The 13954-nt window shown below is 53.0% G+C and overlaps 1 protein-coding gene across 2 annotated transcripts in view; it reads right to left on the bottom strand.

Moving 5' to 3' along the window:
* The window catches only part of LOC125947608 (uncharacterized), a 386033-nt gene that overhangs the window by 20629 nt on the left and 351450 nt on the right, over window positions 1-13954 (bottom strand). The gene's annotated exons all lie outside the window — the stretch shown is intronic.

Below are 13954 nucleotides of genomic sequence, written 5' to 3'. Positions count from 1 at the left end.
GCCGACTAGTCGCCAACGGGACGCGGCGACACAATGCGACGCGGGTGCCTCAGCAACCGCCCCGTCTGGATCCTGTCAACGAGTCGCCAAGGGGACGCGACGACACAATACGGCGCGGGGGGACCTCGGCAACTGCCCCGTCTGTGTCCTGCCGACGTGCAAGCAGCCCCGGCCATCATCGCCACCCGTCCCTCGGGGTCCTGTCGACGAGTCGCCAGGGGGACGCGACGACACAGTGCGACGCGAGTGACGTCAGCAACCGTCCAGTCTTCCTCTTGTCGACGAGGAGGAGCCGCCAAGGGGATTTAAGGAAGAACCGGCCCATTGTTAAGCCAGGGAGTCGCCACCGGGCGCCCCGTCGGTCTGGTGCGCTCTTACCAGCTCTTACTGCTTGGACTAGCTATCACCAGCTAAGGGCAGCTATTACCAGCTATTACCTGCTATATCTGTACATATTTGTACATATTGTATAAAGCTTTCGTCTCATCTTCGTCTGCTTCAAGACTCCGTCTCTCGTCCCTGACCCCGAGTCACAACAACGGAGAGTCAATCAGTCCGCCTATTTCCCGCTCTCTTGGCTCAATCCGACCGAACAGGAGCTTAGCGAGCATGGGCGGCAAGCATACACACGTCTAATGTCAATGACAGAGAGATGGACAGAGAGAGCTTGGGGTTACGTCAACGTTTATGTCACATTTAACAAATTGAAACAAAAACTTTAGTCGTACTAGTTTTGTTCTACTTTGAAGTGTTAATGAACCAGCTCTCTCTAATTATTCAGTCAATGAATCCTAAACTTGTATTTATTAAAACAAAACCTTATTGCCTTCAATTGCACCCCTTCCATTCTTGCAATGAGTTCTTTTGTGTACGGAAACCAAACAATATTGGCGTGCTCCAGCACTGTTCGAACAAGCCTTTTGTACGCCAGCAAATTTTATCTGGGGGCGCAAGACGAAGGTGTCTTCTCAGAAAGAAGAGTCGCTTTGGTGCTCAGCATGTACACTGATTTCCACTTGAGGTTATTTTGTTAACATGGCTTTCCCATCGGAGAGCGTATGTTAAAGTGACACCTATATATTTACGCTGAAATGCACAAGTGAGAGGTGTGTCATTTTAATGTAAGTATCAGCGCTACAGATTTTTGGGCATTTAGAGTCATCTGCCACTACTGGCAACAAGAAAAGGCAGAATTTTGTATATGGTGATTAACAATGTGATTAATTTCGCGATACGAAATACAATAGTTAGCGAATAGACGGATGTTACCATGTAATCGGAAGGCAAATCTATTATGAATATAAAAAATGTCGCAGTTTCACCCGAGAGGCGAAGCATCCATTGCAATAGCAAATTAGTAGAGAGCTATTCGGAGTAGGGATAGTGGTTTTATCGGCTGCATAAACTTGGACACATTCGCTTACTAACTGAATTAATAATCGTCGTGTCAGCGCGGACAAGCAAACATGAATAGATCGCACTGAATGACCGCAGACAACGACTGTCAAAACGCTGGCAGCAAGCGCAGCCGCCGGGGCGAAGGCTCGCGCGGTCTATCGCTTCAACGTAAACTGAGCGGCGAATGCACAGCGCATACAAAGGTCAGAGCCGTGTTTTGCAGTGGAGAACTTGTTTGTTTGCAGAGGAGAAGCTGCCCCCCCCTCCCCCCCCCTCCTTCCCGCTCTGCCTTCCCGCTTTCTTGATTTCGCGTGGAATATTGAGTGGCAAGATACGCCTTTAGTGCCGGAGCACAGCGCCGCACCGCCTCCCTCCCTCCCATACTCCACGGCCTTTCGCGCGACGGTCGCGTTTGCTTTCCGCCGTGCGTTCGCTCTCCGTGATAGCGCGCGGGGGAGTTCGCCGTCCGTGATAGCGCGCGTCCCCCGCGCGCTTTCGCTCGCGCATACAGGGCGCGGCAACGATTTTATCACCCTTGGAATCTATACGGAACCTCACGGCGACGCCGACGGCAGAAATCCGGTTGAAGTGTCCACTTAATTGCTCTCGCAATAAAATAAAACTGGGTCCAAAACACTGCCTTGGCGCACTCCCGATGCAACAGGGGATAAATTGGAAGCTTCGTTATGGATATACACGAATTTTGAGCGGTATAGATCGGCACAGTGACTAATGAGTGCGCTCACTCACAGTCGCACTCATTTCAAACGGGTGAGTGCGAGTGAGTGCCAGTGAGTGTGAGTAGAAGTGAGTGCGAGTGAGTACCAATGAATTTGAGTGCAAGTGAGTGGGAGTGCGAGTGAGTGTGAGTGGAAGTGAAGGCGAGTGAGTGCCAGTGAGTGTCACTGCAGGTGAGTGCGAGTGCGAGAAAGTGCCAGTGAGTGTGAGTGGAGGTGTATGCGAGTGAGTGCCAGTGAGTGTGGTGCAGGTGAGTGTGAGGGCGAGTGAGTGCCAGTGAGTGTGAGTGGAGGTGAGTGTGATTGGAGGTGAGTGCAAGAGCGAGGGAGTGATAGTGAGTGTGAGTGCAGGTGAGTACGAGTGCGAGTGAGTGCTGTGAGTGTTAGTGGAGGTGAGTGCCAGTGAGTGTTAGTGGAGGTGAGTGCGAGTGAGTGTTAGTGGAGGTGAGTGCGAGTGAGTGCCAGTGAGTGTGAGTGGAAGTGAAGGCGAGTGAGCCCCAGTGAGTGTGAGTGCAGGTGAGTACGAGTGAGTGCCAGTAAGTGTGAGTGGTGGTGTGTGCGAGTGCGAGTGAGTGCCAGTGAGTGCGATTGCAGGTGAGTGTAAGTGCGAGTGAGTGTTAGTGGAGGTGAGTGCGAGTACGAGTGAATGCCTGTGAGCATTAGTGGAGGTGAGAGCGAGTGAGTACAAGTGATTGTGTGTGGAGGTGAGTATGAGTGAGTACCAGTGAGTGTGACTGGAGGTGAGTATGAGTGAGTGCCAGTGAGTGTGACTGGAGGTGAGTATGAGTGAGTGCCAATGTGTGTGACTGGAGGTGAGTATGAGTGAGTGCCAGTGAGTGTGACTGGAGGTGAGTATGAGTGAGTGCCAGTAAGTGTGAGTGCAGGGGCGTGGGAATGCGAGTGAGTGCCAGTGAGCGTGAGTGGAGGTGAGTGCGAGTTAGTGCCAGTGAGTGTGAGTGGAGGTGTGTGCAAGTGTAAGTGAGTGACAGTCAGTGTGAGGGGGGGTGAGTGCGAGTGGGTGCTAGTGAGTGTGAGTGGAGGTGAGTGCGACTACGAGTGAATGCCTGTGAGCGTTAGTGGAGGTGAGTGCGAGTGCGCGTGAGTGCCAGTGAGTGGGAGTGCAGGTGAGTGCGAGTACGAGTGGGTGTCATTGAGTGTGAGTGGAGGTGACTGCGAGTGAGTGTGAGTTGAGGTTAGTGCGAGTGCGCGCCAGTGAGTGTGAGTGCAGGTGAATGCCAGTGAGCGCCAGTGAGTGTGAGTTGAGGTTATTGCGAGTGCGAGTGAGTGTCAGTGAGTGTGAGTTCAGGTGAGTGCGACTATGAGTGAATGCCTGTGAGCGTTAGTGGAGGTGAGTGCGAGTGAGCTTGAGTGCCAGTGAATGTGAGTGCAGGTGTGTGCGAATGAGTGGAAGTGAAGGTGAGTGCGAGTAGAGGTGAGTGCAAGTGAGTGCCAGTGAGTGTGAGTGCAGGTGAGTGCGAGTACGAGTGAGTGCCAGTCAGTGTGAGTGGAGGTGAGTGCGAGTGCCAGTCAGTGTGAAGTGAGGTGAGTGCAAGTGAGTGCCGTTGAGTGTGAGTGGATGTGAGTGGAGATGAGTGTGAGTGCCAGCTAGTATGAGGGAGTGCCAGTAAGTGTGAGTGGAGGTGATTGCGAGTGAGTGTGAGTGCAGGTGAGAGCGAGTGCGGGTGAGTGTTAGAGGAGGTGAGTGCGAGTAAGTGCCAGTGAAATGTGAGTGGACGTGAGTGCGAGTGAGGGCCAGTGAGTGTGAGTGCAGGTGAATGCCAGTGAGCGCCAGTGAGTTGAGGTGAGTGCGAATGAGTGCCGGTGAGTGTGAGTGTAGTTGGGTGTGAGTGAGTGTGAGTGCCAGTGAGTGTGAGTGAATGCCAGTGAGTGTCAGTGCACGTGAGTGCGACTACGAGTGAATGCCTGTGAGCGTTAGTTGAGGTGAGTGCGAGTGCGAGTGAGTGCCAGGGAGTGTGAGTGGAAGGGAGTGCGAGTGAGTACCAGTGAGTGAGAGTGGAAGTGAGTGTGAGTGCGAGTAGTGTCAGTGGAGGTGAGTGCCAGTGAGTGTGAATGGAGGTGAGTGCGAGTGCGAGTGAGTGCCAGTAAGTGTGAGTGGAGGTGACTTTGAGAGGAGGAGAGTGCGAGTGCCAGTGAGTGTGAGTGGAGGTGAGTGCGAATGCGAGGGAGTGCCAGTGAATGTGAGTGCAGGTGAGTGCGAGTGAGTGCCAGTAAGTGCGAGTGAGTTCCAGTGAGTGTTAGTGCAGGTAAGTGCGACTACGAGTGATTGCCTGTGAGCGTTAGTAGAGGTGAGTGCGAGTACGATTAATGCCTGTGAGCGTTAGTGGAGGTGAGTGGGAGTGATGGTGAGTGAAGGTGAGTGCTAGTGCGAGTGAGTGCTGTCAGTGTTAGTGGTGGTGAGTACAAGTGAGTGCTGTGACTGTTAGTGGAGGTGAGTGGGAGTAAGTGCCAGTGAGTGATGGTGGAAGTGAGTGCGAATACAAGTGAGTGCCAGTGAGTGTGAGTGAGTGCCGGTGAGTGTGAATGGAGGTGAGTGTGAGTGCAAGTGAGTTCCAGTGAGTGTTAGTGCAGGTAAGTGCGACTACGAGTGATTGCCTGTGAGCGTTAGTGGATGTGAGTGCGAGTACGAGTGAATGCCTGTGAGCGTTAGTAGAGGTGAGTGGGAGTGCGACTGAGTGCCACTGATTGTGAGTGGAGGTGAGTGCGAGTGCGAGTGAGTGAGTAAAGGTGAGTGCAAGTGCCAGTGAGTGTGAGCGAAGCTGAGTGCGAGGGAGTGCCAGTAAGTGTGAGTGCTCTGAGTGTTAGTGGAAGTGAGTGTGAGTGAGTGACAGTGAATGTGAGTGGTAGTGAGTGCGAGTGACAGTGAGTGTGAGTGGATGTGAGTGCGAGTGCGAGTAAGTGCCAGTGAATGTCAATGGAGGTGAGTGCGAGTCCGGGGGAGTGCCAGTGAGTGTGAGTGGAGGTGAGTGCGAGTGAGTTCCAGTGAGTGTGAGTGCAGGTGAGTGCGAGTGAGTACCAGTGATTGTGAGTATGAGTGAGTGCATGTGAGTGCGAGTGCAGGTAAGTGCAGGTGAGTGCAAGTGAGTGCCGTTGAGTGTGAGTGGAGATGAGTGTGAGTGAGTGTGAGTGCCAGCTAGTATGAGGGAGTGCCAGTAAGTGTGAGTGGAGGTGATTGCGAGTTCGAGTGAGTGTGAGTGCAGGTGAGAGCGAGTGCGGGTGAGTGTTAGAGGAGGTGAGTGCGAGTAAATGCCAGTGAAATGTGAGTGGACGTGAGTGCGAGTGAGTGCCAGTGAGTGTGAGTGCAGTTGAATCCCAGTGAGCGCCAGTGAGTTGAGGTGAGTGCGAATGAGTGCCGGTGAGTGTGAGTGTAGGTGGGTGTGAGTGAGTGTGAGTGCCAGTGAGTGTGAGTGAATGCCAGTGAGTGTCAGTGCACGTGAGTGCGAGTACGAGTGAATGCCTGTGAGCGTTAGTTGAGGTGAGTGCGAGTGAGTGCCAGTGTGTGTGAGTGGAGGTGAGTGCGAGCGAGTGCCAATGAGCGTGAATGGAGGTGAGTGCGAGTGAGGGCCAGTAAGTGTGAGTGGAGGTGACTTTGAGAGGAGGAGAGTGCGAGTGCCAGTGAGTGTGAGTGGAGGTGATTGCGAATGCGAGTGAGTGCCAGTAAGTGTGAGTGAGTTCCATTGAGTGTTAGTGGAGGTAAGTACGAGATTGCCTGTGAGCGTTAGTAGAGGTGAGTGCGAGTACGATTAATGCCTGTGAGCGTTAGTGGAGGTGAGTGGGAGTGATGGTGAGTGAAGGTGAGTGCTAGTGCGAGTGAGTGCTGTTAGTGGTGGTGAGTACAAGTGAGTGCTGTGACTGTTAGTGGAGGTGAGTGCGAGTGAGTGCCAGTGAGTGTGGGTGGAAGTGAGTGCGAGAACAAGTGAGTGCGAGAACAAGTGAGTGCCAGTGAGTGTGAGTGAGTGCCGGTGAGTGTGAATGGAAGTGAGTGTGAGTGCAAGTGAGTTCCAGTGAGTGTTAGTGCAGGTAAGCGCGACTACGAGTGATTGCCTGTGAGCGTTAGTGGATGTGAGTGCGAGTACGAGTGAATGCCTGTGAGCGTTAATAGAGGTGACTGGGAGTGCGACTGAGTGCCACTGATTGTGAGTGGAGGTGAGTGCGAGTGCGAGTGAGTGAGTAAAGGTGAGTGCAAGTGCCAGTGAGTGTGAGCGAAGCTGAGTGCGAGGGAGTGCCAGTAAGTGTGAGTGCATGTGAGTACGTGTGAGTGCTCTGAGTGTTAGTGGAAGTGAGTGTGAGTGAGTGACAGTGAGTGTGAGTGGAAGTGAGTGCGAGTGACAGTGAGTGTGAGTGGATGTGAGTGCGAGTGCGAGTAAGTGCCAGTGAGTGTCAATTGAGGTGAGTGCGAGTCCGATGGAGTGCCAGTGAGTGTGAGTGGAGGTGAATGTGAGTGCAGGTGAGTGTGAGTGCAGGTGAGTGCGAGTGAGTACCAGTGATTGTGAGTGGAGGTGAGTATGAGTGAGTGCCTGTGAGTGCGAGTGCAGGTGAGTGCAAGTGAGTGCCAGTGAGTGCGACTGCAGGTGAGTGCGAGTACGAGTGAGTGCCAGTGAGTGTCTGTGGAGGTGAGTGCGAGTGAATGCCAGTGAAGTGTGAATTAAGTTGTGTGATAGTGCACGTGAGTGCCAGTGAGTGTGAGTGCAGGTGAGTGCGAGTGCGAGTGAGTGTGAATGAAGGTGATTGCGAGTAGAGGTGAGTGCGAGTGCCAGTGAGTGTAAGTGGAGGTGAGTACGAGTAAGTTCCAGTGAGTGTGAGTGGACGTGAGTGCGAGTGAGTGTCAGTGAGTGTGAGTGAGTGTGAGTACGTGTGAATGCCTGTGAGCGTTAGTGGAGGTGAGTTTTAGTGCGAGTGAGTGCTGTCAGTGTTAGTGGTGGTTAGTACGATTGAGTGCCGTGATTGTTAGTGGAGGTGAGTGCGAGTGAGTGCCAGTGAGTGTGAGTGGAAGTGAGTGCGAATGGAGGTGAGCGTGAGTGAGTGTGAGTGCCAGTGAGTGTGAGTTCCAGTGAGTGCGAGTGCAGGTAAGTGCGACTGCGAGTGATTGCCTGTGAGCGTTAGTGGATGTGAGTTCGAGTACGAATGAATGCCTGTGAGCTTTAGTAGAGGTGAGTGCGAGTGCGAGTGAGTGCCACTGAGTGTGAGTGGAGGTGAGTCCGAGTGAGTGAGTAAAGGTGAGTGAGCAAGTGCCAGTGAGTGTGAGTGGAGCTGAGTGCGAGGGAGTGCCAGTAAGTGTGAGTGCATGTGAGTGTGAGTGCGTGTCAGTGCTTTGAGTGTTAGCGGAAGTGAGTGTGAGTGGAAGTGAGTGCGAGTGCGAGTGAGTGCCAGTGTGTGTGAGTGCAGGGGAGTGCGAGCACGAGTGCGTGCCAGTGAGTGTCAGTGGAGGTGAGTGTGAGTGAATGGCAGTGAAGTGTGAATGGAGGTGAGTGTGAGTGCGCGTGAGTGCCAGTGAGTGAGTGCAGGTGAGTGCGAGTGCCAGTGAGTGTGAGTTAAAAAGAGTGTGAGTGCAGGTGAGTGCCAGTGGCAGTGAGTGTGAGTTGAGGTGAGTGCGAGTGAGTGCCGGTGAGTGTGAGTCTGAGGGAGTGCCAGTGAGTGTGAGTGCAAGTTAGTGGCAGTGCGAGTGAGTGCCAGTGAGTGTGAGTGCTGTGACTGTTAGTGGAGGTGATTGCGAGTGAGTGCCAGTGAGTGGGAGTGCGAGTGAGTGCAAGTGAGTGGGAGTGCAGGTGAGTGCGAGTACGAGTGCCAGTGAGTGTCAGTGGAGGTGAGTGTGAGTGAATGCCAGTGAAGTGCGAATGGAGGTGAATGCGAGTGCGCGTGACTTCGAGTGAATGGTGGTGAGTGTGAGTGCATGTGAGCGGAGGTGACTGTGAGTGAGTTTGAGTGTGAGGGAGTGCCAGTGAGTGTGAGTGGAGGTGAGTGCGATTGCGAGGGAGTGCGAGTGAGTGTGAGTGCAGGTGAGTGCGAGTGAGTGCTGTGAGTGTTATTTTATTTATTTATTTACAGATGCTGCAATCCCGTTACTTGATTTTTGCAGGATGGGGATACAACATTATGACATAATCTGTAGGGCAAAAAAATTACATGTACACGTACTAGAAAAGAGACAATACAGAAATCATGAAATGAAAGATATGCTTCGAGTACAACTGAATCAATGCGTCTACTGCAAGGTCAAATGTAACAGAGCGAAAAAGAAAAAAATGTGGAAATTACACAATATGGGACATAAACAAATTCAGGGATGGCTGCAACACAACATCATTGGACAGCTGATTCCATTCAGTCACGACCTTGGAAAAAAATGAGTATCTAAAGCAATTAATGCGGCTAGTGAAGGGGGTAATTGTTAGTGCATGCCGTTGCCTTGTAGCATAACCTGATGAAAAGGAAATAAACTCGGAAATATCTATGCTGTAGTGTCCCTTGATTAGCTGAAACAAAAAAAATTAATCTGAGAACACGATTCCTTTGGGTCAGAGTTGGCAGATTGGTTCGTTTAGCAAGGCTGTCATCGACGTGCGCCCGAAGCTGTTATATATTGCCACCTGGTGTTTTGGGGAGAAAACACACGGAGAAGACGAGAAAGTAGAGGACCTGACTGAACGGTTTTGAGCCAGGACTAAACCACCTTGTCACCTCTTTCGCCTTGTCGTCCAACTGCGTGACAAAACTGGTGGAGGTGCGGGGTACGACGACGACGACGCATTCCATGCACAAGACCCCGTCCGGCAGCAGGAACCCGAGTCCTACGCCCGTGAACACCTCAGTTCACAGAGCAAGCTGTCGACAACGAGGCTTACCACCAGAGACACCAGGACAGCCTGCTATGACGTCCTCTCAAATCACCACGGAAGTTCCGACGCCTCTTCCTCTGACCTATTGTACCCTTCAGAACCCGCTGCCGCCCCCTGCCTTTCACGGAGATTTATATGAGGACGTGGATGACTGGCTGAGTGAGTTTGAACGCGTCGATGCGACCAACGGCTGGGATGATGCCACCAAACTCCGACGCGTCTACTTCAGCTTAAAGGACGGCGCCCGCACGTGGTTCCAAAATAGGGAAGACGTGTTAACATCATGGCGTGAATTCTGACATAACCTTCTGGAGTGCTACAGGAACACCGACCGCCGCGAACGCGCAGAGCGTGAACTGCAATCCTGCGTTCAGATGCCGAATGAGTCCGTCACCATGTACGTCGAAAATATGACTCGACTTTTCAAACGAGCGGATCCTGCTATGCCAGAGGACAAAAAGTTACGCCACCTGATGCGTGGTGTGAAGGAGCAACTTTTTGCTGATCTGGTGCGAAGCCCTCCAAAAAGTGTGGCCGAGTTTCTCACTGAAGCTGTGACGATGGAGAAGGTTCTTCATCAGCGGTCTGCCCTCTTCGACCGGCAGGTGAATGCCACGTCATCTCCCGAATTGTTGGCCACCTTCGGGAGCAGCAGCACCGAATGGGTTCGTGAAATTGTTCGCTCTGTCGTCCGCGAGGAAATGGAGAAGCTGTACGGAGTGAGACAGCCAATGGTTGGCTCCATCGCCAGTGTTATCCGCGATGAGGTTCAACAAGCACTGCACAGCCACCGATACCCACAGATGCCCAACGTGGTGCCCACTGATGCGGGACCGGCCCCAATGTTCGCAGATATTCAGCCCCGTACGTATGCGGACTGCTTGCGAAACTCCATGCCTGTTTCTCGCCCCGCAGTCTCAATTCAGACGACGCCGCCAGGCGCAATTCAAGCTGCGCACGCTGGCTTGGACGTCGACGGTCGCCGTGCACCCCCGCGGAAGTCTGATCTCTGGCGCACGTCGGACAGACGACCCCTCTGCTACCATTGCGGTGAGGCCGGTCACGTCTACCGCGAGTGTCCGTATCGACAACTTGGGCTGAGCGGTTTCTCCATCAACTCGCCTCGTCCTCAGGCTGGCCAGAGGCCAAGGGAAACGGGTACCTTTCACACGATGTCAATCGCGGTCACCATCTCCGAGGCGACCCTCACCCAATCGTCGACGTTTCGGGGCGACGGCACAGGGCCGCTCGCCAAGCCCACGTCGGGAAAACTGAAGGCAGCGGCCTTCGGGGGCGAGGTCGCTGGAACTCAAAGTGCGGAAGACCTCTCATCGACCCTTGTACGGAATGTCGCAGATTCACTGAAAACGGCAGGTTCTACGCTTGAGGAAGACAACACATCGTTCCCATCCCCGTATGAGTGCAGTGGCAAAGAATCGCCGGTTAACCCATCTGAACTTTGTGACCGAGTCTCGCTTGACATACCTGTGCTGATAGACGGTCTACAGGTCAGCGCATTGGTGGACACAGGTGCCGATTATTCAATTATTAGCGGGAAATTGGCAACGGTTCTTGAGAAAGTCATGACCCCTTGGAATGGAACGCGCATTCGCACAGCAGGAGGTCACGTTGTTATTCCGCTGGGCCGCTGTACTGCAAGAGTAAAAATTCGTGCGTCGACGTTTGTAGTCACTTGCCTCGTCCTCCAAGAGTGTTCGCGTCAACTCATCCTCGGTATGGACTTTCTTCGCGAGTACGGCGCAATTATGAATCTTCGTGAGCGCAGCGTGACCTTCTCGACACTACGTGCCACAGAGCAAGACGCCGATAGCTGCCGTAAACCTGCGCTGCGTGTTGCTGACGACAGCATGACATTGCCGCCACGAGCGACTGTTCCAGTAGAAGTCACGTGCGAGAGCCTCCGAGACGGGGACGTGGTCGCCGAAAGAAACGTCTCTCTATTGCTGCTTCAAGGTGTATGCGCTGCCCGAAGTCTGGTTCGTGTTCGTGACGGGCGGTCGCAAATACTTCTCACAAATTTCAACTACGAACATCGACATCTTTTCCGCGGCACTACCGTCGTCTACGCAGATCCTGTCACCGACGTCGCAGAGTGCTTCGCATCCGAGGAAATTAATCGTGATGACAATTTTCTTGACCGCATCGACGTCAATTCGAAGCTCTCGGACGAGAGGAAAGCTGCACTTCACGACCTTTTAAAGGAATTTCAGTCTTGCTTCGCCTCTTCGTCGAAAGTCCGCCAAACACCCCTCACCAAGCACCGAATAATTACCGAGGATGATGCGCGCCCTATCCGACAACATCCCTACCGTGTCTCTGCTAAAGAACGCGAGGCGATTCAGACGCAAGTAAAGGAGATGCTCGACGATGGACTCATTCAACCATCCAGCAGCCCGTGGTCATCGCCAGTGGTTCTAGTGAAGAAGATGGATGGAACACTACGCTTCTGCGTTGATTACAGGAAGCTAAACAGCATCACAAAAAAAAGACGTTTACCTGCGCCCTCGGGTCGATGACTCTCTCGACAGGTTGCGGCACGCGAAGTACTTTTCATCCATTGATTTAAAAAGTAGCTATTGGCAGATTGAGGTTGATGAGCGAAAAGACGGCGTTTGTAACCCCAGACGGCCTTTATGAATTCCGAGTTCTTCCTTTCGGCCTCTGCTCTGCTCCGGCCACTTTCCAGAGGATGATGGATGCCGTTCTCGTGGGCTTGAAATGGCAAAGCTGCCTTGTTTACCTCGATGGTGTAGTCATATTCGCTGACACCTTCGAAGAACACCTGAAGCGCCTAAGAATGGTACTAGAAGCGACTCGCTCAGCTGCACTCACGCTGAAACCTCAAAAATGTCATTTCAGCTATGAAGAGCTGAAGTTCCTTGGACATGTCGTGAGTGCAGACGGAGTTCGCCCCGACCCGGACAAAACTACAGCCGTCGCCGCTTTTCCTGTACCATCAGTCAAAAGAGCAGTGCGACGTTTCCTTGGCTTGTGCGCTTACTATCGTCGATTTATTGCCAACTTCGCCAAGATAGCCGAACCGCTCACGTGACTCACCCTAGACGATGTACCTTTTGCTTGGACCACAGAGCAAGAGACAGCTTTCGCAGAGCTACGACAGCGCATGCAGACAGCACCTGTACTTGCCCATTTTGATGAGGAGGCAGATGCAGAGGTCCACACAGATGCTAGCAACGTCGGACTAGGGGCTGTCCTTGTACAAAAACATGGCCGTGTTGAGCACGTCATAGCTTACGCCAGTCGTACTCTCTCTCGAGCCGAGGCCAACTACTCTACTTCAGAGAAAGAATGCCTGGCAGTCGTGTGGGCAACGACAAAATTCCGGCCTTATCTTTACGGCCGTTCCTTCAAGGTGGTGACTGATCATCACTCGTTGTGCTGGCTGGCAAATCTCAGAGATCCGTCTGGCCGTCTTGCTCGGTGGAGTTGGCGCTTGCAGGAGTTCGACATCACTATTGTCTACAGGTCCGGGCGCAAACACGAAGACGCCGATGCGCTTTCCCGCGCACCAGTGGGACACCCTGCTCTGAGCTCTGAGGATGACGATGGTTTCCTCGGGGCCACTTCTGATGCTGACTTCATGTCCAGGCAGCGAGCAGACAAAGAATTACAGCCTGTTATCGAGTACCTGGAAGGCCGAGGATGTCAACTTCCTCGGCATATTGCTCGGGAGTTATCCACCTTCTCTCTCAGAAGGGGCATCCTGTATAAGAAAAATGCCCGTGGCAGTGACAAAGCCTTTCTTCTTTGTTGTGCCTACTGACATGTGTGACGACATCCTCTTTGCATGCCACGACGAACCCACGTCAGGACACTTGGGCTATTCGCGGACTCTCGCGCGGGTGCGCCAGCAGTACTACTGGCCATGACTTTCGTCTAGCGTACACCGCTATGTGAAAGGCTACCGCGAGTGTCAGCGTCGCAAGACACCACCTGTGAAGCCTGCGGGCCTACTCCAACCAATTTCACCACCTAGGACCCCGTTCGACCTCGTGGGAATGGACCTTCTAGGACCTTTCGCTTTGTCCTCCGCTGGAAACAAATCGATTATCGTTGCAACGGATTACCTCACTCGTTACGCCGAGACAAAAGCACTGTCCCGCGGCACGGCTTCTGAAGTCGCAAAGTTTTTCGTACACCACATCGTCCTGCGGCATGGCGCCCCGTCGTGTGTGATCACGGACAGGGGCACATCCTTTACAGCACGCATGATGGAGGACATTTTCAGACTGAGCTGCACGAGTCATCGGAAAACAACAGCCTACCATCCACAAACGAATGGACTGACAGAGAGGTTAAACAAAACCATTGCAGACATGCTGTCAATGTATGTGGACGTGCAGCAAAAAACTTGGGACGAGATCCTTCCGTACATCACGTTTGCCTACAATACGGCAATACAGGAAACAACGCGATTTTCACCTTTCCGTCTTGTTTACGGACGCAACGTGCAAACCATGCTCGACGGCTATGCTTCCGTGCGGCACAACCGATGACATTGCTCCAGACGCCGAGCACTACAATCAGTACGCCGAAGAAGCCCGTCAACTGGCTCGCGTAAACATCAGTTACCAACAAGGTGCCGATGCACGACGTTACAACCTCCGCCGTCGAGACGTTGCCTACCGCCCCGGCGTCCAAGTCTGGGTGTGGACCCCTATTCGACGTCCCGGCTTGTCGGAAAAACTTTTAAGCCGCTATTTCGGACCGTACAAGGTTCTGAAACGTGTCAGTGACGTTACGTACGAGGTATTTCCGGACGGCGCCTTGTCTTCGCGTCGACAGTTTCGGCCCGAAATTGTGCATGTCGTACGGCTTATGCCGTGCTTCACACAGTAGCTCTTGTGCCGGTGTGGCATCGAGTCGATGCTTTCAGAAGGGGGGGACTAATGCCACCTGGTGGGGAAGACGAGAAAGTAGAGC

The sequence above is a fragment of the Dermacentor silvarum genome, chromosome 8, assembly GCF_013339745.2.
Source record: "Dermacentor silvarum isolate Dsil-2018 chromosome 8, BIME_Dsil_1.4, whole genome shotgun sequence".
In the NCBI taxonomy this organism is placed as follows: domain Eukaryota; kingdom Metazoa; phylum Arthropoda; class Arachnida; order Ixodida; family Ixodidae; genus Dermacentor; species Dermacentor silvarum.
Note: the sequence above shows the minus strand (reverse complement) of the source record. Positions and strands in the feature narration are given on the sequence as shown.